This window comes from Ornithorhynchus anatinus, chromosome 7 (assembly GCF_004115215.2).
Source record: "Ornithorhynchus anatinus isolate Pmale09 chromosome 7, mOrnAna1.pri.v4, whole genome shotgun sequence".
In the NCBI taxonomy this organism is placed as follows: domain Eukaryota; kingdom Metazoa; phylum Chordata; class Mammalia; order Monotremata; family Ornithorhynchidae; genus Ornithorhynchus; species Ornithorhynchus anatinus.
This window is the reverse complement of record NC_041734.1, coordinates 5,710,569-5,726,038: the sequence shown is the minus strand read 5'-3', so window position 1 is coordinate 5,726,038 and position 15,470 is coordinate 5,710,569.

Below are 15,470 nucleotides of genomic sequence, written 5' to 3'. Positions count from 1 at the left end.
GCATTAAGAGCTTGGGAGAGTACAATGCGACAAGATTAGCAGATATTTTCCCTGCCCGTAGCAAGCTTATAGTCTAGAGGGGGAGACACACATTGATATGTATAAATAATTTATAACGTACAATTTAAATATATGTGCAGAGGTGCTGTGGGGTTGGGCATGGAGCGAATATCAAATGCCCAAAAGGCACAGATCAAAGTGCATAGAGGACGCAGAAGGGAGAGTGAGCTGGGGAAAGGAGGGCTTCATTGGGGAAGGCCTCTTGGAAGAGATGTGAACTTAATAATACTTTGAAGGTGGAGAGAGTGGTGGTCTGGCGTATTTGGAGAGGTAGGGAGTTTCAGGCCATGGGGAGGATGTGGAACAGGGGTCATCTGCGAGGTAGATGAGATTGGGGCACAGTGAGTAAGCTGGCGCTAGAGTGGGCTGGCTGGGCTGTAAGTAAGATCAGTGAGATGAGGTAGGATGGGGCAAGATGATTGTGCTGACCACCTATTCCTGGCTTACCTATCTGCTGTCTTCAATGGGCTATTCCCCAACCCTCGGTCTTTCCTCCTCCCAAGCCAACCTGCACTCCTTTCAACTCATCCTTGCTCCATCCGCTCACTCAACCTGTTCCACCAGCTCACAACCTCCACCCTCACCCCCCCACATCAGACCGACCAAAGCTCTTCCCACATTGAAAAGCCCCTCTTAGAATCTGACCACCCCCCCCAACACACTTTAATTAGAGAAGCCACGTGGCCAGAGAAGCAGCATAGCCTAGTTGGTAAAGCAGGGGCTCGGAAATCATACGGACCTGGGTTCTAGTCCCAGCTCCACCCTCTGTCTGCTGTGTGAACTTGACCGAGTCACTTCACTTTTCTGGGCCTCAGTTCCCTCCTCTGTAAAATGGGGAATTAAGACCCCAGCATTTAGTGGAGTGCCTGGCCCACAATGAGCATTTAATAAATGCCATAAGAAAAAAAGATTTCTAGCACCCTGAACCATATCAACCTTTCAGCCAACTCTAAAATGTATGAACCTATTTACCTCCTTCTTAGCACTAATGTATATATGTTCACTATATTGCTTTTGGTAGTATTGTAACTTTTTAATTGTAATTGTGTGTCTTCTTTAGGGCATAAACTCTTTGTGGGTAGGGGAAATGAATCACTTGGTTTTTCTGTACTTTCCAATCACCTGATACACTGCACTGCACCAAGTGGACTCTCAGTAAATGTTACTACGATTTCTGAACTAGGCAGCCTGTGCTTGGTTTCCTAATGGTTTTGTGTGACTTTGAGAGGCGAGGCAGGCTGGTTTACACTGATGATTTTCGCAGCTGGGCAGAGTTGGGTGGGATCGGACATTCAAGGCACGACTTTGTTTTAAGTCCTCAACCACCTGGCCTTATCAAAGTGTTGAGAAGCAACGTGGCCTAATGGATAGAGCATGGGCCTGGAAGTCAGAAGGACCTGGGTTCTTAGTTCTGCCACTTGTCTGCTGAGTGACCTTGGGAAGGCTCTTTCACTTCTCTGCCTCAGTTACCTCATCTGTTAAATGGGGATTAAGACTGTGAGCCCCATGTGGGAAAGAGACTGTGTCCAACCTGACAACCTTGTAACTACTCCAGGGTTTAGAACTGTGCCTGGCACATAGTAAGCACTTAAATACCATTTAAAAAAATGGCTCCCTGGAAATAGAAAGGGGTTTGTTAGCTTTCCAAACATTGTTCTCCCAAAGGATAAATGCATGTTTTTCCATCTCCCTCCCCAACCTGTTTGTCTCCCCACACCACCCCTCAATCCCTGCCAGTTTAGGGGTCTGTTGTATGGACTTGGGATCCTGATGATTTTAAAGGAAATATCTCAGTTTTTAAAATCTAAAAAAATTACGTCATGGGCATATACCAATATTCCTGCACAGAGACCAAAAGGCACTGTATTGCCACTGAAAAAGTAGATTTATGATATGCCTTTATTCTGAAGTGGAACCTATGCTAGTCGGTGGAAGGTAAATGAGGAAGGAAGTGTGGTAGGGTTAAAGATAAGGTCCCCTCCCCAGCCCCGTGCACAGCACTGCCATCTGACATTTCAGCTATCATCAAACGCTCTCTGTTTCTGTTTCAGTGGAAATGATCTCTGTTTTGGGAAAATAAGTTTTTGACCCATCTCCCTCCAATAACTCTGTCTACCCTGTGTGTCCTGTAAAAAGCCCCCCTGGGTCCTGACTTTCCCCACAAGTATCCATGGCCTCGTCTCTTTCCCTTGACTGGAAACATTGCTTAAAGGGAAGGAAGAAGGTTTTTGGTTCCCATGATCCACTCAAAGAAAAATCCATTAAAGACAAAGTTTTTTGTTTTTAACCTGGCAGAGAGAGGTTCATATATCCAAATGTTTGTAAACATCTGGCTCCACAAGTGTCTACTGTGTGATCTTGGGCAAGTCACTTCACTTCTCTGTACCTCAGTTACTTCATCTGTAAACTGGGGATTGAGACTATGAACCCCACTTGGGATAGGGACTGTGTCCAACCCTATTTGCTTTTATCCACCCCAGGACTTAGTAGAGTGCCTGGAATATAAAGCATAACAAATACCACAATTACTAACACCCCAGTTAAGTGACTTTTGTGACAATAATTAGCCCAGTCCATTACGACTTATAGGTGGTCAGGGATCTTGTCTACTAACTCTGTTACATTTTACTCTCCCAAATGCTTAGTACAGTGCTCTGCTCACAGTAAGTGCTCAATAAATTTGATTGATGCTGAGTATAACTTAATCATGGACTAATAGGCTAGAGTTTGGAGGAGGTTGATCAGAAGGAGGTTTGGGCTGCATAAACTCAAAACCCGCCATAGGCAGCCATATTGGCCCATATAGTCAGTCGCTTGGCTGAAGGAACGTTTCGTGACGGAAGCTGTAATAGCACTGCTCGGCTCCAGCCTTTTGAAGATGCATTGCATTTGAGCCTTTTGTAAGCTGTAATTTTCATAAGAGCTCATTGCTGATGAGTTCCTTTGAGTCCCTCCCTGAATTTCCTCTGGGCCATTCCAGAATGGTTTCAGATCGTGGCCTATCTTGGAGTTACCCAAATTAATGGTAGTGGATGGGGGAGAGAGTGGTCACAGAAGACTTCAGTTCCAACACTTGCATGGATCTCTGGGAGGCAAATTATTGAGCAACATGTAAGTGGTTGAACGATAATGGAGGTTCCCAGAATAAACAGTTTTAGTTTCTGCCATTTACCTAACAATTTTTGCACCACCCTGGAGGCAAGTATGGAAAAGGATGTTTAGATTTTAGTGAGGAGCTTTGAGCTCTTCAGAGAAAAGACTTGGTGTCCTGTTTAAAATGTGGTCATTTATATGAAAAATGTCCACATACTGGAGGGGGTTTCCACAGAAACCCACATCTTTCCACATGGAATGAATTTTTCCAGCCCTTCCTCTGTCCCCTCTGCCTCTCTTTCATGGGTCTCAGAAGTAATCACATTGGAAAACTTTCAAGAAACTGGCCACTCCGTAAGGAGTGATTGAAAACAAAGGAGAGCCAAAGGCAGTTAGCAGAAAAATGATTTTTGGTCCTTGCTAATCATGACCTCATTCGTGGGCTCAAATCTCAGGCAAGTGGATGTCCAAACCCAGTGGCCAACTTCTCTAATGGAGAAAATGGAGTGGGGGATTGGAACCCTCTTACCTGGAAGAGGAGATGCTCCAGTCAATTGATCAATCAATCATATTTATTGAGGGTTTTCTGTGTGCAGGACACTGTACTGAGATCTTGGGAGAGTACAATATAACAGAGTTAGTGGACTCATTCCCAGCCCACAATGAGCTTACAGTCTAGAGGAGGAGACAGACATTAATATAAATGAATAAATTATGGATATGTACCTAAGTGCTGTGGCTAAAGGAGGGGTAAATAGAGGGAGCAAATTCAAGTGCAAGAGTGATGCAGAAGGGATTGGGAGAACAGGAAATTAGGGCTTAGGCAGTGAATGCCTCTTGGAGGGGAAGTGCCTTCAATAAAGCTTGGAAGGTAGGGAGAGTAATTCTCTGTTGGATACTAAGAGAGAGGGCCTTGTGGACCAGAGACAAGACTTGTCGAAGGGTGGGTGGCAAGATTGAGGTCCAGTGAGTTGGTTAGCATTAGAGGAGCAAAGTGTGCAGGCTGGGTTGTAGCAGGGGGCAAGGTAATTGCTTTAAAGCTGATGGTAAGGCGTTTCTGTTTTGATGTGGAAGTGGATGGGCAACCACTGGAGATTCTTGAGGAGTGGAGAAACATGGACTGAATAGTTCTGAGGAAAAATTATCCAGGCAGCAGAGTGAAGTATGGACTGGAATGGGGAGAGACAGGAAGGAGGCTGGGAGGTCAGTAAGGAGAGTGGTACAGTAATCAAGGTGGCTTAGAATATTTTGTTATGCTCTCCTAAGCACTTAGTATAGGTGTTCTTCACACAGTAAGCACTTAATAAATAGGAAAGCAGTGTGGCCTAGTAGAAAGAGCACAAGTCTGGGAGTCAGAGGACCTGACTTCTCATCCCTGCCATTCTGGTTGTCTGCTGTGTGGCCTTGGGCATGCCACTTAACTTCTCTGTGCCTCAGTTTCCTCATCTGTAAAATGGGGATTCAATACCTGTTCTCCTACCTACTTATAATAATAATGATGGTATTTGTTAAGCGCTTACTATGTGCCAAGCACAGTTCTAACCATGGGGATAGATACAAGGTTATCAGATTGTCCCACCTGGAGCTTACAGTCTTAATCCCCATTTTACAGATGAGGTAACTGAGGCACAGAGAAGTTGAGACTTGCCCAAAGTCATACAGCTGACAACTGGCAGGGCACTTAAACTTTGAGCCCCATGTGGGACAAGAAATGTGTCCAACCTGCTTAACTTGTATCTACCCCAGTGCTTAGAACAGTGTTTGACACAGAGTAAGCACTTAATAAATACCATAAATAAAAAATTTAAGAAATTATTGATGAGAAACAAATTTCCTCCCACCAATCACACATATGTGACTCCTGGGGTATCTCCAAAGCCCCACTGCCAAATGAATGCTGCTTTTATCATTTGATTTAGCCAAAGGATCCCGGGGGTGTCGTTTCTCTTTGTCATCGGGCCTCTTGGAAACCCCTCTGGACAACCATGTGGATAAGTTCTCCAATCATCTTCAGGCTTGCAAAAGTCTCACTATTACTCAAGGAATAATGTGTCTGCACTAAGCAAACATCCAGCTTGAAAGAAGCGCCAAAGTGTTGTGGATTATATTTTCAATCTTCATTTGTGGTTTTACTGTTCCATATTGAAAGTAAAAACCTTCCTGACCAGCCCCTCAGTGGCACAGGGACTTCACAGAACAGGGGGCAGGGGCAGGGCGGTGATGACCAGTACTTCCCTCAACCCCAAGAAGCAGTGTGGTCTAGTGGATAGAGCACAGGCTTGGGAGTCCCATCTCTGCTACTTGTCTGCTCTGTGAACTTGGGCAGGTCGTTTCACTTGTCTGTGCCTCAGTTACCTCATCTGTAAAATGGGGACTAAGATTGTGAGCCCCATGAGGGACAGACACTGTGTTCAACCTGATTATCTTGTGTCTACCCCAGCATTTAGAACAGTGTCTTGAACATAGACAGCACTTAAATACCATTAAAAAGAAACAAACAAACAAAAAGCCCCAACCCCCCCCCACTCATCCCCCTGGAATGCCTTTTGGAATTTTTTTCTTATATTGGAGCCAAGTTCTAGCCAGTTTCAGTTTTCTTCCAGCACTGGTATTATTGTTGTCATTATCACCATCATTATCATTATCATCATCATCACAGTATTAAGTGCTCACTTTGGTGCTAAGAGCTGTGCTCAGAATCAGATCAAGCTTAATCCTGGTCCCACCTGGCTCACTATCTAAGACAGAAGGAAAGAGATACTTTTTCCCCAATTTACAGATAAGGAGGCTGAGACCCCGGTATTCATTTTACAGTAAGGAAGCTGTGGCCTCAAGAGATGAAGTCACTCATCCAGAATGTCCCATTTAAAGTCCTGGGCAAGCTGGCACTGTTGTTGAAAGTCAAGCCGTCCTGGCTTCAGAGATGGGCCTGGACATGGCCATTCTAGGGTTCTGAAGAGACCCACAGGGGTGAGAGGTGGGCAGTCTTCGAGGACAGAGGCCGAAGTGAAGATCTGCCTTCATGGGCACCCATTGTGGGCAAGGAGCCCTGGTGGGCGACTGCTCAGCTGCTGCTTCCCCAGGAGTGGGGGAATTAGATGAGGGACATGTGGGAGTTCTTCCACCGTACGATAATGGTCAGGGGAGCCACGCTGGACCACCACAGACTCCTTCCCAGCCGGAGACCTCCCCCATCGGTACCTGCTCCGAGCACCAACTTGGGTCCTCCATACGGCCTGGCCTCCAGCACCCCACCGAGCAGTAGTTTGAGAGCAGAAAAATAACCCCGAGAAAACTTTAATTACATGAAATTTCCCCAAAGATTTAATATTCCTCCAAATCATCCTGACAGTCGCTATCGACCCGAAAGCAGGAGATATTGCTCTTGATCTGCAGCCCTCATTCATACTAGAGAATATTGGCTCCCAAGCCTACTAATGTCATTTTGAGACATGATATTCCCTCTGAAGCATAAAATTATTTTCCTCCTCTTCAGAGCCTCTTCTCAATAGCTTATTGTCCTTCAGCAGCCTGAAGGAAAACGTGGGACATTTCATTAGCGCAGAATTCCGCAGTGGGATGAGCGTCCGCTCCTCTGGGCCCTCACCCAGCACCCCTTGTTGGTCACCGATGACATTGCACCTGCATCCTGAAAGGCCAAGGTCCAAAATTGGGTGGAGGGACATCTGAGCCAGCCTGGAGCCAAGGGGTTGGAGCAGTTTGGACCTTTTCAGCTCTCCCTATCCCCCCTCAGACAGGTGAAGGAGTCCCCAGACTGGCCCAGACTCCCTTGGAGTCTCTGGATCAATCCAATCTCCAATCCAATCGTAAGCTCCGTGAGGATAGGGATCTCACCCACCAATTCTCTGGTACTCTTCCAAGTGCTTAGTACAGTGCTTGGCACAGAGTATGCTCTCAGTAAATACTCTGATTGAATGATTGGCTGCCAGGACCTTCAGGATTAGCTTCAGCGGCAGCTCTGAGCTAATGGAAGTTCAGACCCGGAGGAACTTCCTTTCTCCAGAAGCGTCACTCCCACCACTGGCCGTTCCTACGCACAGAGAAGCAGTGTGGACATGTAGAAAGAGCATGGGCCTGGGAATCAGAAGACCTGGGTTCTAATCCCTGCTACTCTCCTGCTGTATGATTTGAGGCATGCTACTTGACTTCTCTGTGCCTGTTTCCTCATCTGTAAATTGGGGATTCAATACCTGTTCTCTGACCTAATAATAATAACTGTGGTATTTGTTAAGTGCTTACTATGTGTCAGGCACCATACTAGGCACTGAGGTGGAAGCAAGCAAATCAAGTTGGACATAGCCCCAGTCCCATGTGGGGTTTACAGTCTTAATCCCCATTTTACAGATGAGGTAACTGAGGCCCAGAGAAGTGAAGTGAGTTGCCCAAAGCCACACAGCAGAGAAGTGGCAGAGCCGGGATTAGAACCCATGAACTTCTGACTTCCAGACCTGTGCTCTATCCCCAGTGCCATGCTTAGACCGCGAGCCCATGTGGGGCAGGGGCTGTGTCCGACCTGATTACCATTTAGGTACTCCTGCATTTATTTAAGTGCTTGGCACAAAGAAGCACATAACAGATAGCATTATTATAATTATCCTTATCATTACTATTAGAAGGAGGGAGGGTGTTCTGGGGTCACTATTCAAATGGTCCAGGTTGCTTGCCAGCCAATCCCGGCTAGGGGAGCCTGACCCACTTCTGAGGCAGTGATAGATCCCTGGGGAGAGACTTGAGGGACATGAGCATCTCTCAATGGATCGCTGCACCCTGGGAAAGGTAAAAATTGCCGAAAGCCCCCAGGGCACCATTTTAGCAAATTTAGTATTACCTTCTGGAGAGTCTCTTTCTCCCAGGACTGTTGCTTTCAAACACATCTATGCCCAGGGAGCTTTCTCTCTGGACATCTGTGACCTTTACTGCAAATAATCAGCTCTTTTGAAACTCTTGTTTCCAGTGGTCTGACTTGGTTATAGCACAGTGGACATTAGGGAAGGTTGTTTCCATAGCACAAGTCTATTGTAGTATAACACAAACCACAAATTGTCACAGGTAAATTAGGTATGGAAAAAAAATGGTTGTGTGTGTAGCGTTGGTCAAGATGCTGCTCCACTTTCCGTCCTCAACCTTACTGTACTGTGCCAACCAGGACTTTGTATCTCTTTGTGCTTTTGTAACTTTGCAGTAGTTAATTCAGTGAACAGCAGTGAGTGGCAAGGTGTTTGTGGACATAATGATCTAGGCATTTGAATCCAACTAATCTGCCCTTTAACCCTTTAATTTCCATTGAGTCAAGGGTTACTGTGACAAGATTTTCCCATGAAAGGAGGTTCTACAAGCACATAACTACCTTGATATAGCAGATAAGATTGCGTCTCTTTGTTGTTGGGATGGGAATTGCTCAATTGTCCTGTCATGTTAGATGGAAAATAGTTGAGGGGAGTTGAAGCCAGCCTTTCCCGTTTCTCTGCCCTTCGATAAAGAAGGTGAGAGTCTCGTGGAGGAAGAGAGCTGATTTGGAGCTGGAGCCTGGAACGTGCAGGTGACCTTTCTTCTGCCTTCAGAACAGGTAGTAAGAGGGGTACAGGATGGATAGGTAGCCCCATGATGCTGCATGATTCAATATGACAGATGCGCTGCAGAATAACGACTAGGGGCCATAATGGATTCTTGGGGGATATGGTAGAGATGAAGCACGGAAATGTTTGGAACATTAAGTGGTCCATCCCTAAGCATTTTGAAGGAAATCGAGGAGGATGACTGCAGTCTGTAAGCTCCTTGTGGGCGGGGAAGGCGCCTACCAATTCTGTTATATCGCAGTCTTCTGAGTACTTAGAACAGTGCACCGCACACAATAAGTTTTCAATAAATATGATCAATTGATTGATGGTCGCACGAGAGTGCTTGGCTCTGGTTGTCACCTAACCTGGGTTCTAGTTCCAGCATTGACCTGCTGAGTGACCTTGGGCAAGTCCCTTAACCTCTCGGGACCTCAGTTTCCTCATTGGTCAAATGGGGATAATAGGAACTGCTTTCCCCTACCTTGCAGGAATGCGTGGGTAAAAGAAACCGGTAATGGGAAAGCTCTTTGGATTATGAAAAACTCTGTACAAATTGAAGGTGTGATTGTGATCAAACAGTGGCATTTATTGAGCACTTATTGTACAGGGTACTGTGCAGAGCACTGTACTAAGCACTTGGGAAAGAACAATGCAAAAGAGCCTGAATTCCCTGCCTATAAGGAGCTTACAGTCCATAGCTTATGATCGCGTGATTCCTCCTATGCTCCTATGACATAGCTCCTGCCCCTGGGAGCTTACATTCAAAGCCATACTTTTTTTAAGGGGCCTTTACCCTGGGTGTTCAGACACCACCTTTCTTATTTTAGTCCCCGAGATATAGGTAGTAAGTTCAGCAGCACATTTTACGTGGGGTTGACAGATCCCCGATTACATTTTTATGGCTGTTTTGGAGCACTGCAGATAGGAACCCTTTTAATACCAAACCTGAACGTCAAGCGCCTTGACATTGCTTGTTTCTTTTGAAATTGATCTAAGCGCTTCGGGGAGGGGTGACAGAGGCAGAAGAAACTAGTTGCCCTGAAATTTGGTGCCATTGGATCAAACAGAGCGAACTTCGAAGATGTGTGCATAAATGACCTCCAAAAGGAGTCGCGGAGCAATTTACTCCAAATGTATATGACAACAGGAGATTTGCGTTTGAAATATAGGGGTCATTAAGGAAATTTATTCAGTAAGTCATTTTCATTCAGGTTAGTATTCCAGATAATATTCACTGAGTCCGTCGTTCAATAGACTCTGGAGCACATTGAATTTAAACCCGAATTTGCCTTTAATGCAAAAATGAGTATGGTAACCAGCTACCAACAGAATGTTAGTGGAATGCTGATGTACAAATGAAGCTGGGAAAAGGAATGTGAGGATGAAAACCATTGTGGTATTTAAGGGCTTGCTATGTGCCAAGCACTGTATTAAGCGCTGGAGTAGTTGCACTACAATCAGAACAAACACAGATTGTAGTGCAACTACTCCAGCGCTTACCCCTGTACCACAAGGGGGTCACGGTTTTAGGGGAAGGAAGGACAGGTCTTTGTCCTCCATTCTACAGATAAGGAAACTGAGGCCCAGAAAGGTTTAGTGACCTACCTGAGTTCACACAGCAGGCATGTGGCAGAACTGGAATCAGGACGCAGGTCTTCTGAGTCCTGTGCTCTTTCCACTAGGGGAAGTGCTAAATATCCTTGTCAAAATGATGCCAATCGAAGGCCCAGGCTGGAAGGAGTCCAGGGTCCAGCCACCGCTGCCCACTTTCCCCCAGGCAGTTTTACTCGGAAAAAGCACAAAAAGCTTTTTAGATCCAGTGGAAACTCTTGACTCTCTGAGAATAGAACAGAAAGTTTTGTCCTTCCTCCACAGCGTCCTTGGCTGTTCACATGCCCCTGGTTTTCCTGGTTGAGGGGGCTCTCCCCAATTGTCCCTGGATTTAAAGCAGTGCTGGGCCTCCAGACCGTAGATTAATCAAGTAGAGAACCATGGCAGAGCCAAAGTTGCTCTGAGTCCAAGGAGGACTGGTGGCGTATTTGTTCTGGACATTACTGGCTTTTAGGTGTGAGCAAATCCAAGAGCCATCCTCTGGTCCAAAAGCTGCCAGGGAGCCCAGCTTCCTGGACTGAGTTTATTACCTCAAGATGTGGTCTGGGGAGCACGTTCATTCAATAGTATTTATTCAATAGTATTTATTGAGTGCTTACTATGTGCAGAGCACTGTACTAAGCGCTTGGAATGAACAAGTCGGCAAAAGATAGAGACAGTCCCTGCCGTTTGACGGGCTGGGGGCTGGAGACAAAGAAGTGGCCGGCTAAGGGTGGGGAGAGACTCGAGTCCAAAGTGCCTGAGTGGGAGAAGATATCAGGGAGGGATGCAGGGTGGAAATGAGTCCCAGCAGGAACCAGGGACATTCATCACTGGGACATGTGAAAACATTTTCTTGGCCATTTCCAGGTACCTGAATCCTAGAATTTGAAAGCTGGAGGGAACCTGGCGAGATCATCTGGCCCAGTCCCCTGCTCCCAGGCAGGTCATCCCTACACCCATTGCAGGTGAAGGGGGTCACTCTAATTTCTAAAGAACTTGTGAGAAGGGGATCTTTATGAATAAATCCCTCATTGCCCCAGCTAGCATCTTAATACTCCCTCTCTCTGGCAGAGAGCCTCTCCTCATGTCTGATGTGTTCTCAATCCCTCTTTTTGAAATGTAAGCCTGTTTTTCTCTTGTTCTATCTTTTGAGGAGCCAAAAACCTAATCAATTTGAGGATGTTTGCCGCAGTGTTCTTTGGAATTTGGTTTTTTTAAAAAAATTTCTGAACCAGTTCAGGGTGGAGAAAGCAGTAGAGTCCCAGGCTTCTCTTCCCGACTTGTGTCCGACCCGATTACCTTATATCTACCCCCTTCTTAGTACAGTGCTTGGCACATAGTAAGAGCTTAACAAATACCACTATTATTATAATTACTATTAGCATATTATTAGTATGCATTCAGTGAAACGGGAGGGAAATTGTAGATCCAAAAATATAAGCAACAAAAAATTAAAAAGGAGAATCAATTGATCTGCAGTTGAGTGTGGTTGATGGGATGAGATGGCCATAAAGGTGGAAGCAGGCAGGGGTTGAAGCAGCGTGGCCTAGTGGAAAGAGCTCGGGCCCAGGAATCAGAGGCCTGCGTTCTAATGCCTGCTCCACCTTATGCCTGCTGTGTGACCTTGGGCAAGTCACTAAGCTTCTCCATGCTCAGTTACCTCATCTGTAAAATGGGGATTAATACTGTGAGCCCCCTGTGGGACAGGGACTGTGTCCAACCCGATTATCTTGTATCTAGCCCAGCACTTAGATACAGTGCTTGGAACATAGTAAGTGCTTAACAAGTACCATAATTATTATTATTTTTACTACGTATCTTGGAGCAGGTGGCTTTTTATGGAAGGTGGCTTTTTCACTCCAATTTGAGACCCTTAAATGGTCTTGGTTCTTGTCTCTGACTTTGTTTGACCTTGGGCAAGTCACTTATCCTCTCTGGTCTCATTTCCTCATCTGATAAATGGAGATACCTGTCTCTTCCTACTTCAATTGGGATGCTGGGAGGAGAAAATGAGATAACTGAAGTAAAAATGCTCGAGAAAAACAAAGCAATAAAGTCCTGTTTCTCCTGACACTGAAGCTTCCCCGGATCTCAACCGCTGCTTAAGTAATCATAATCATGGTGATATTTGTTAAGCACTTAGTATGTGCAAAGCACTGTTCTAAGCACTGGGGCGGGGATACAAGGTGATCAGGTTGTCCCAAGTGGAGCTCAGAGTCTTAATCCCCATTTTACAGATGGGGTAACTGAGGCACAGAGAAGTTAAGTGACTTGCCCAAAGTCACACAACTGACAAGCAGCTGAGCTGGGATTTGAACCCATGACCCCTGACTCCCAAGCCCGTGCTCTTTCCACTGAGCCACGCTGCTTCTCTTGAGCCACACTGCCTAATTAGATATGAAGGATTATGATTATTTTTATTATATTAAGTGTTTACTATATGCCATGTGCTGTACTAAGCACTGGGGTGGATACAAGATAATGAGGTTAGACATAGTCCCTGTCCCACATGGAGCTCACAGTTTAAGTAAAGAGCAGTTGGCTTTGCTCCCCATTTAGCAGCTGAAGAAACTGAGGGACAGAGAAGTTCAATGATTTGCCCATAGTCGCACAGCAGACAAGTGGTGGAGCCTGTGTTCTTTCCACTAGGCCACACTGCTTCCCACTGTGCCCTCACTCTGCCCGTGCGGGACCGATTCCTTGTTACGGAGAGGCCACCATCCTCGGGACTTTCCAGAGCTGTGAGCAATTGCCTGCCCTGCTCTGATATAATCCCAAATCCAAGCTCGCCTTAGATATTCTGGCCCCATATCAGACTTTGGTGATAGAGCCCGGGGATCCTGATGGAAAGGCAGAAAAAGCTATTGAAAGAGGTGGGCAGTGAGAAGTGGTTCTGTTGGGCCAGTTTCTTTGAACAAAATTTGGGCACAAACAAGTTTGTCATTTCAGTAGCCACTTGGGATGACCATAAAGATGTTTCTCCTCAGTGAAATTCATACCTAATTAGAGAAGCAGCGTGGCTCAGTGGAAAGAGCCCGGGCTTGGGTTCGAATTCTGGCTCCACCACTTGTCAGCTGTGTGACTGTAGGCAAGTCACTTAACTTCTCTGGGCCTCAGTGACCTCATCTGTAAAACGGAGATCAACTGTGAGTCTCACGTGGGACAACCTGATTACCCCGTATCTACCCCAGCGCTTGGAACAGTGCTCTGCACATAGCAAGCGCTTAACAAATACCAACATTATTATTACTAATTGTTTTCTCAGAAGCGCCAACTTGTCCTTGCCCTAACTCACCGAATTGTGCCTCTCGAGTGCTCTACTAAAAAGGAAAAACATTCCACCACAGACTGGAGAGAAGCAGCGTGGCTCCGTGGAAAGAGCCCGGGCTTGGGAGTCAGGGGTCATGGGTCCGAATCCTGGCTCTGCCACTTGGCAGCTGTGTGACTGTGGGCAAGTCACTCAACTTCTCTGTGCCTCAGTTCCCTCATCTGTAAAATGGGGATGAAGACTGGGAGCCTCACGTGGGACAACCTGATGACCCTGTATCTACCCCAGCACTTAGAACAGTGCTCTGCACATAGTAAGCGCTTAACAAATACCAACATTATTATTATTATTGTTAAAACAGCCAGCTTTTGCCTGGTCACAAGGACCAACCTTCCCCGGGCACGAGTTCCTACCCAGAAGTGAGGGAGGTGCAGGAATCATTTCAGACCACTAGGGGGCCATTTAGAAGGAACAAATCCTCAGATTCAGTTCCATTAACCAAAAAAGTATTTATAAAAATAGTGAACCAGTCACTCAGCTGTATTTATTGAGTGCTTACTCTGTGCAGAGAACTGGGCTAGGGGCTCCCGAAACTATAGGAGTTAGTAGTCGGGATCCCTGCCCTCGAAGAATTAGAGTTGAGGAAACAGGCAGTAAAGAAGAGGGGAGCGACGGCCGTTTACCGCAAACCCCTTGGTTTGGAAACCCGCTCTTTTTTCCCTATCGAATCAATCCTGAACTTTCCCCACACGGTGTGTCGTGTTGGTGGGTATTTTGAGTTGTTTACTCCGAAACCTCCGCACTTTAACCTCTCTAGTTCTTGTGATAATTACTGAATTTCCAAATTAATCGAAAAACCGGCACAATCGTGGATGATATCGGAGTTTGCGATTTGCGAAGTGCCAATTTTCTGCAATTAGAGAAAATTGATAATTATCACTGGAGCTATTCATTAATACTTGAAAAAAGGTAAATAATAGTGATGGTTTTTTATGTGGGGGTGGGAGGGTGGAGGACTGCTACCTGCTATTATCCCTTTGATGAATTCCACCTTCTGTAACCTATGCAGTAACTGGGCAGCTCTGCTTTGGCGTAAGTGGCATTCTTCCATCCAGGGGTGGTGATTGATGTCAGATAGTGACACCCGGATATGTGACACGACCAATACGACTACCACTCGACTGAAAACTAGGCGAGGCCCGTAATTAATCACTTAATATCTGTAACTATTTACGTTAGGCCAAAGTGGACTCAGTCAGTTAAATAAAGGTCACAGGCCTCTAAGTTTATTTAGTACCATGAAAAGAGCCATTTATTCCTGAGATTTGCCTGCAGCAAAGCTAATTATCCCCATTATGCTACATAATTTTGGGGATGGCATAAGTGACTGAATAAAAGTGTTGAAAACAAGCCAGCTCAGTCTAAACCTACTGCAGAGGCTTTGAGGGATTAGGAGACGGCCTTCCAGGCCTGAGCGCTAGGGAGCAGGCTTTCCTGACAGGGATGGTTATCTCGGAAAAGTCTCCGACGGATTCATCTTTCCCGTTCCACATTGCCGTGAAACTGTGGTGCGGGTTGGCTTGAGCAAGCCCCCCTGCCTGTTGCTTAGGGGGCTGGCTTCCTTCTGGGGGCCGATGGAGTCTTAACCTGAACCCTCGGACCCCTTGCTTCCCTAACATCCCCTTCTATGAAGTCCTCTGTACCCGGGATAGAGGGGTTACTGCTTGTGCCAGGGTAGAAGAGCAGCTTCAGAAACTCCTGTGCCTAGACTGGCCTTACGGGAAAAGCCAAGGATGCTTTGCCGTTCCAGGAAGCTCTGTCGTTGCAGAGTGGGGCTCCCGGGCAGTCAGTCAGCCAGTCAATCGTATTTATCGAGC